Consider the following 9,359-nt stretch of genomic DNA (forward strand, 5'->3'; position numbering starts at 1 on the left):
GTTGCAGCCCTCATTGTTGTTTTGTGGGCCTGGGCTGGATTTGAACCTGCCACCTTAGGTGTATGTGGCTGGCACCTTAGCCACTTGAACCACAGGCGCCGAGCCCCCACTGCTCTCTTTGTATATACTAGACATGTTTAAATATTTAGCTGTCATGTTCCTAGAGGAAATTTGGTACCCAAGTGACAATTTTATAAGCTTAAATTTTCTTCATAATAGAACTCAAGGTTCAGAAAGGAGAGTCCCCTTTAATTTCTGGCTAGTTCCCGGCATTCACTTTCATAGCCCCCCTCCCCCAGGTAAACCATGTGTCACTTGTTTTCAGTAACTGATATAAGCACTTTTATAAACAAGTTATCTTGGTAAAAAGGATATAGCCCCAGCAGGAAGGAAGGGCAAGAAGACACTGGAGTTACTGGGGAAACGTATAATGCCTGACCACGTTATTTTTTTCCCCCTGAGGAGAAGTGTTTTCCCTCAGAAAAGTGTCACGTGGGCACCACTTTGTTCCAATTAATGTATGCACCGATGCCGAGATGCTGAGACTTCCGAAGTACAGAGTTCTATTGTTTCTATCTGCCCGACACACACAATCATTGGAAAGTGAAAAAGGAAAGGAAACTCTTCATTGTATGTGAAGCAAAACGCTACATCCTGACGCTAACGGGAAACCCAGTTTTCGTGTTGTTCTCGTCGAGGGTTTGAGCGCGTTTGAATGCTCCAAGGGATGAGGGCACATCCTTGGTGGGGGTAATGGAAATCGGTTTCACCAAACTGATGCATCATGCAGTGTTGCTAGATTAGTAAACGTGGTATGCAGCGTTTCTGTGAATACAGGCAAGACATTAATTAAGTAGCTGGCAGGTCCTTTCTGTAGATCTTATCTCGTGAGAACATGTTTTCCAACTTTTAACTATGAACACTTTTGCAATAAATGCACCTTTTCTTATATCATGAAAATGTTTTGATTTTGAATGGCTATCTTAATGGTTTCTAGGAAAAGTTAGAAGAATTAAGGTAGAGCCTTCTTTTGATGAGTATGAACTTTTGTTTATTTAAAGTAATTATTCGTTTGTCTATGTACAAAAAGATAAATCTCCTTGAGAGACTGTGTAGTGATAGCGGTGAACTAATAAGAGTTCTGGTAAAGCCATCAGTTTCTAATTTTCTTTGAAGAAGCCAGACCAAAATTACCAAGTACTTTGTCATCTTTATTTGAGTACGTGTTTCAAACTACTCTCTGCGGTAGAGAAAACTGCAGATTGTATATGTCTCTCTCTATATATAACTTTATCTACGTCTACTTATATCTAAGTATATGTAAAAATGATGTGTTAATAATTCAACTTAAAACTTTAGAAATAAATGTCTGTGGTATAACGGTGAAATGAAGAGCCAGCAATTCTGGGACATAAAAGTTTTACTTTGCACCCTGATTTAGGGGACTGTGTTAGAACTTCCTTCATCTGTGCAAAGAACCAGTTTGTCCATAAAGTCTGAACCCAGGCAAATATACGTAAAGGCACTAATAACGTCTTTAATCTTTACAAAGAAGCATATAATAGGATCTGTTTCCTGACTTTATGGAATAGTATTAGTATCAGTATTAAATAGCTGATTTGTGAGGGTCTCTGCCAGGGGAGCACACAGCATGAAGCAGGCCTGCTCTTCCAACACAGAGGCTGTGCCTTCACCCTTCCCACCATTCCTCACCCTGCTTAGAGCAGGTATGTGTGACCCCAAAGCCTGCCCTTTCTTTCTTTCTGCTTTTTTTTTTTTTTTTTTTGAGATTGTGTCTCACTCTGTCGCCTTTGGTAGAGTGCTGTGGCATCATAGTGATACTGGAACTTCATCTTTTCTCCTGGCTGGCTCGCCAAATCTGATACCGGAGTTTCAGGTTTTTGGTCTTTGCGATTCAAATAATGAATTGAGGGGGCGATGCCTGTGGCTCAAAGGAGGTAGCAGGTTCAAACCCAGTCAGACCAATAACTGCCAAAAAGAAAAAATAAAAGTGAATCGAGGGACCACAGATCAGTGGTAAGGCAGGATTTATTCACAGAAACAAAGAAGAAAAACTATAAAACTCAAAGCTGCTGGCAGAGAGAACCCAGGTGGGGAACAAGTTCTCTTGCTCCCTCCAGGAAGTCTGTCTTCAGGCTCTCCGCTCAGGGGGTTATATAGTTGCAGGGGGTTGTTTTGCGGAACTCAGTGTTGACTTTTAAGGCTGTGGGTCTTTGTCAGTTATAGCCAGTTGTCCAATCAGCAGCAAGGTGCCAGAACTCTCAGGCCCTGGAAACTCACATGAGGAGACAGCAAGGGCCATCCATGAAATTGACCAGCCAGAAGTGCACGGGTAGGAGATAGCAAGGCCCAGTGTCTCCCCTGCAGGAGTCCGGCCCTTCTAGCAAGCTGAATCCCCCAGCTGCCGCAGCATCAAAACTGCCAGGGCTAAGGCGGCAGGTCGTGGCGCCACCTGTGCTGCATCAATAGCTCACAATAACCTCAAACTATTAGACTCAAGCGATTCTCTTGCCTCAGCCTCCCAAGTAGCTGGGACTACAGACGCCCACCACAGTGCCTGGCTATTTTTCATAGAGACAGGGTCTGGCTCTGACCTCTGGCTCAGGCTGGTCTCAAACTCGTGAGCTCAGGGGATCCACCCACCTCAGCCTCCCAGAGTGCTAGGACTATAGGAATGAGCCACCGCGCCGGGCTGCCTTACTGAAGTTGAAGTTATTGAGGATATCTCAGAAAGGGAAAACCATACTATAAAGACACCAAAGATAAAAGCTAACTGCTCGGCCTGGTGGCTCATGTCTGCAATCCTAGCACTATGGAAGCCGAGACAGGAGGATTGCTTGAGGCCAGGAGTTTCAGACCAGTCTGAGCAAAAGCAAGACCTTGTCTCTACAAATAATAGAAAGATTTGCTGGGCATGGTGGTGTGTGCCTGTAGTCCCATCTACTTAAGAGTCTGAGGAAAGATTGCTTGAGCCCGAGGAAAGATTGCTTTAGCCCGAGGATTTGAGGTTGCAGTGATATATCATGACACTGACAGCACTGCACTCTAGACTGGGTGACAGAGAGAGACTTTTGGCAAAAGAAAAAAAAAAGTTGAGGGATAGTCAACTGCCAGGAATCAGAGTAAGAAGAAAATCACTACAGGCAGAAGTCAGGAAGTCTGGAGAGACTTAAGCTGAACAACCCTTGGGCCGAGTGTAGCAGGTGAGGATAAGATGACCATTCTGGGGGAGAAAACCTTAAATGCCGCCATGTGATGGCTGCAGAGTGGAATCACGTCCCTCTCTGGGAATTGCAGGGGCTGCCCAGCACTTCCCGTGCCTCATTTGTAAAACCAGGGATTGGTCCCAGTCTCGGAGGCCCCTTGTAACTCTCTGGTCAATTGTGGTTTAGGAGCAAGCAGGCTCCCTTTCTCCAGTTAGCTTCAAGAACAAACTACGAAAACATGCAGTACGTTTTTTCTTCAGCCTCCCCGTATCACAAATCTCACATTTCTGATTTGAAGCTCTTGGTCATTCTTCTCTTTTCCAGTGTGAGTCTCCTTGTCTCTTCCCGGCATTTTCTTTCTCTATCTGCTGATTGAGACTAAACTGATCATTTAGCACATGGCAGGAAGCGGCGGGTGCTGAATCATCATTTCTCGCCTAATCTATTCTCAGGCAGCTGGCTCCCTCGCAGCCCTTCAGCCTAGATGAAGAGGGAAAGAGGGAGAGAGAATTCAATTCCCAAGTCGGGCACTCGAAATGAGAAAAAGGCCTTCCTGCCTCTGAGAGGTGTTCAGAAGGATCTCGTAGGATAGATTTTAGCCAATGCTGGGAAAAGAATGAAAGATACTAGGACGCGGAAATCGGAGCATCGCAGAGTAGTTGACTGGGCACTTCTAAATTTTACAACGTGGCAGACACCAAAAGTACGAAGCTCTGTCTCAGAAACTACAGAAACAGGCTCTCACCTCCGCCCACAATGGAGTCACTCCTCTCTAAATAACACTGTCCTGAATTTTCTGAGGGATTAAATTTTAAACATTGAATTCCAGGGAGTGTGGTTACAAGAACATCAGGGTCTTGTGAAGAAGCTTGGCGTCAGCTCCTCAGCTTCAGAATCTCGTTCTCCCATGGTGTGTGTATGTGTGCACGCACACACACATTTTTGCTTTTCAAACTATTTCCAAGTAAGTGGAGCTCTAGTTAGACAGTGGAGATTTGCCATAAGGATAAAGACTAAACTACTTTCCTGTTATTATGGACATTGTTACCGTTGCACTTGGTGTAACTACACCACTCTCATTTCTTGGTCAGTTTTCACGGTGCCAAAAATAGTGAAGGCTCAAGGCTGCCAGATGGGAGATTTGAGATTTAGGTCCATCTCTCAATCGCTCTGACATATTGGAAATCTCTCAGAGAGGACACGCAAACTTCTATACCCCTCGCCCCCACACTCTCATATGACAACAAGAAGGAGAAGCCACAGATACTGGGGGTTCAGATGTCTTGTCACGTAAAAAGGCTAACTTGTCCAATAGTTGACTGAAGGACATTTCTGCCTAGACAGGTTAGGATCTTTTGGAAATGTAGATGAAAATGCTCAAACTACCACTGGAAAAACAACTTCTACATAAATGTGCAATGGTAAGCTTAAACTGAAGAGCCCTGAGAAACTTAGAGAGTCATCCATTCGGTAGTGATGTCACTCTTAGGAGATTTGGATAAGACAGTTTGAAATGAACTTAGGAGCTGGGTGTGTCATAGCCCGTGGGAGGAGGATGACCATAGAAACATCACGATGTTTACTTATCAGAAGACCTTGCATCCTCGTATTTCCTTGGAACTCATATTTTATCGTCGAAACTTAAAAAAAAATTATATTTACTAGAATACGTTTAAAAAATACAAAACTTATCTTGATCTTTCTAGCTGTTGCTATGGTTTTGAGTAATACATCATTAGAGCCATGGCATTCCAATGATGTATTAAAGTAATATATCATAACAATGCCACGGCTTTGATGATATATTAATGTAATACATCGTTAAGGCGCCATTGGCCTCGTGATGTATTACTCAAAACACTACCAATTGGTTAGATCAACACAGAGGGACCTGTGTGTTGGGGACAGGAGAATGGCAAATGATTTTGGACCCAAGCACAATTGAACTTCTCAGAGATGTCTCACCCACAAAAGCAGTTCTGTAAGATTGGATGGGCTTCAAAGGCTCGCTCAAGAGTGGCGGGGTTGAATTGCAGTGAAGGGCAACAAAGACATCTGCTCTGACTACATTAGAAACCTGTGCCTGGGGCCGAGTTTTCACACAGGGGCAGGAAGAATATGCCTAGGTTCTGCCTAACAACCAACCATGTGCTTTATTCACGTTGTTTCTTTTAATCCCCACTGAGATGCTATCTAGATATTATTAACGTGATTTTACAGATCAGGAAACTGAGGTGCAGAGGAGTAAAATGAGGTCCCACAACTAGTCAATAGTGGACACACAATTTGAGGCTATGTCTGCCTAACTCCAGAGCTGGGTTGGGGGGTGCGGTTATTCCGATGTTGTGCCCTCATTCAGTGAAATTACTTTTTTCCGTCTCTAAAGGAAAACTTGGGAATGAACTGATATCCTATTGTCCCCCTACACCCTTCCTCATCTTCCATCGGTCTGTACAACATTCAGAGGAGGCATTTGTTTTTGTTTTCAGATTAATGCGAGGGGACAAACAACTAGCTTACCATGTTTGCATTAGTGGGGTACAGTCCCTCTTGCCGTTTGTTCCACACCCAAGCGCTGTGCCATATACCCTTACATTGTGCCCATGAAGTGGGAACACACCAATCCCCCCACCCCCTCCAGAGGAGGCATTTGGAAAAACTCATCTGGAGAAACTTAGGCAATGCTAGAAAGCCATTTGGCAGTTGTCTTTTTTTCTCAGGGTCCTGCCAGATGCCTAAGCTGTGGTTAAGGGATGAGCAGCCCCTGGGAGGGTGGCTCTGCTGGTGGCCCCAAGCTTTCCCATCGTTCTGCTGAGTAGCCTCGTCCCTGGCTTCCTGGTGTCCCACTACAGATGCCTCCTCTCCACAGTCGCCAGAGCCATGACTTAGAAAGGTAAATCCTGCCATGCCACCATTTCGCTTAGTTCTCTTCAGAGGCTTCCCACTACACTCAGAATGAAATCCAAATTCATTACTCCAGCCCCACAGCCTTGACTTTCTTGTGGGGCTGCCCTGGTCTTCTTTCTGGCAGATTGCTTTGCAGAAATCAATGGGCTTTTGCAGTTATCCCTGATATTGACCAGCTTTGAATGGGTGCTTTTTTCTCGTCTCCAAGGTCTCACCTTAAATGCCACTTTCTCAGAAAGGCCGACCCAGATCACCTGTTCACTCTTGAGCACATTTCTGGCTTTTCTTGCCTTCTCACTCCCTAATATTTGATTGGTTATTAATCTATTGCCTTCCTCCTGGAGCCCCCAGTATAAAGACTGGACCTTGTCTCCGGTGTTCTTAGCTATATCCCCAGTCTGGAACACAGGAGGTATCCAATAATGTTGATTAAACCAGGCTCTATGTCAATATATTGGTTGACCATGTTGAAGACAACCATAGGTGTTACAGGGGCAAAGGAAAAGATAAAAATACACCAAGAGACGACTGACACATCAGTTGAAATGAGCCCTCTCTATAGGAATTAGAAGGGAGAAAGAGAGCTGGACTAGGCTTTGGGAATGCTAAGGCCGACTTCTCAGGGCTCCTTCCATGCACGACCCATCCCAAGCTTCTGGTGTGGTGGTGGTGTGGGGTGTCACATGGTCATATGTGATTACATTTATATTCAGTTCACATGGTTGTGTATTTGTGCAAAATTTGGAAAAGTGAGAAATTTTAACCAGAGCCACTCACACATCTGTTTGTGTTGGGTAATATACTTTTATATAGTATCTAAATGAGATTTCCTAAACTGTCCTAGTTTCAGACACCCCAAACTTGGATCCATCCCTGGTTGAAAGTATGTTATGGAAAAGCTAGAATGGGAAAAAGAATATGGTTGTATGCTGACATCTTGATCAATCTATAGGGAGGAAAATTAACTCATTTTAAGTTAAAATCCTCTCATTTTACAACGGAATTCTACCAGATATTTTAATTATTTTTTGTCAGAGAAATTGCTTATGGCTTGGAAAAAATTGAGAAGTTTCTGGAATTTTCTTCCTTATTACAACTCACTTGTTCTTGATCTTATTTTTCTTGAGGATTTTATAAAGCAATTGAGTTTCTAATCTTGGATAAATCAACTCACATGAAGATGTTATTGATTTAGTGTGTTTTCCTTCCCAGAGGTATTTGTGGTTAGAAGACTACTGGAGGGATGACAATGGGACATAGGTAATTTAGGGCAACCCAATAGAAAATGCTTAGCGGCAAGAAGCATTGGGGGTGTCCAACCTTTTATTTCTCTGCTGCACATTGGAGGAATAAGGGCCACACAGTAAATACACAAACACTAACAAGGTAAAAAAAAAAGTCCTCACAAAATCAGCATGTGGCCTACGGACAGCAGATTAGACACTCCTGATTTAGACAGTGCCAAAATTAAACCAGGCCTTGACGGAACTGGCCCTTAATTAATAAATAAACTAATTAAGCCAATATTTGTTGAGTGTCTTCCATGTGCTAATTGTTGGGGATTTGTTGGTGATCTACATCAGAAGCCACCCTGTTCTGATGGAGCACCCAGTGTAAGCCAGACCCCCAACCCCCCAGGTGAAGGACTAACAGGTGTATGATGCAGACACAGGTGCAGCTTGGAAGGTCGAGGTTTTATTTGCCTCTAATCTGGCCTGGGCGCCTTTGTGCAGGGCACAAACACAGCAGGAGTGGCTCTGCCTATAGTCAGCTGTGGGAGACACATGAATCGAATAATTGCTCACTCAACCAAGGCTTGGAGGGAAACACAGAGGGTCCCGCCTAGCATATGAGCAAGAACTTAGCCTGGACCAGGACATCAGTAAAAGGCTCCCTGAGGGACTGAACCTAGCACGAAAATGTGAAGGGTGAGGATGAGATCGGGGTTTGAGGTGAGTCCAGGAGGAGAATGTAAGTAATGTGGAGTAAGACCTGAGGAGTGTATCAGCCAGAAAGAGCAACATATGCAAGGAAGTGAGAAGGGCCATGACAAGCTGGAGGGACTTCAAGAAAGCCTGTAAGGCTGGGGAGCACAAAGAGAACATGGGATGGCTGTGCACCGAGGCTGGAAGAGAGGGCAGGGTCAAAGCATGCAGCCCCGGGGTGCTGATCAAGACCTTGGGCTCCACCTGAGGAGCAAGGGAGTATTTTTCAAAGCAGCAGTGACACTAGACAATTCTGGCTTCAGTGTGAACATATGGGACAGGCAGAGAGGGTGCGGAGAGACTAGTTAGAGGCTCTGATTGTGGTCCCCTGGCTTGGACTAGAGGGTGGTACATGTCACAATCAGTATGTGCATCCTGGACTCTTTGATAAACCAAACAAATCAATACAAGCTTCACTAATGAGGACTTCAATATTGCTTTCTTTTCCTTACTGTTGAGTTTTAAAATATTTTCTTCACATTGCAAATATAAGTTCATTCGATCCTTTTTGCTACAAGAAACTCGTTTTTCTCCAGTCATCTTTTTTCCTTTTTTTAAAATTAATTCTTCTTACTTATACATGTGTATATTAGGTTTCTACTTTTGCCTTCACAGAATTAAAAAGGCTAAATTTAATGACAATAACAATATTTAACATAAGGACTGAGAACAAAAGCCTCATAAAGAACGAATGAAGATAAATACATTCAGAAAAGAAATCAGATGATTGCTGCAACAAAATATTAAGCAATAATAATAGTAATAATGCAAAGAACGTAGCATTCACATTGTCAGATAGAAGTATGTTATTATAGAATACTTTTATCAGTTAACTGCTTCTTCTTATTTTGTTTTTTCCAAAGTCTCAAAAAAATAGACAACCAATATTTATAAATGAAAGTAACAGATAATTTCAAAAAAAGAGATCATGCAAAATCTTATAGACGATAGGAAAAAGAAATACTTCCCACATAACCTCCATCTTTTAATCTGCACTTGCAGGACTTGAGTTTGTCATAGAAACTCTCTTTTTATGATATCTATTAAGTAAAAATTTCTATCTTATGATGTATTAGTCTGGCTCGGCGCCTGTGGCTCAAGTGGCTAAGACTCCAGCCACATACACCTAAGGTGGCAGGTTTAAATCCAGCCCAGGCCCACCAAACAACAATGACAGCTGCAACCAAAAAATAGCCAGGCGTTGTGGCGGGCACCTGTGGTCACAGCTACTTGGGAGGCT

Source organism: Otolemur garnettii, unplaced genomic scaffold (genome assembly GCF_000181295.1).
Source record: "Otolemur garnettii isolate 467f Iridium unplaced genomic scaffold, OtoGar3 scaffold00055, whole genome shotgun sequence".
Taxonomy (NCBI): Eukaryota; Metazoa; Chordata; class Mammalia; order Primates; family Galagidae; genus Otolemur; species Otolemur garnettii.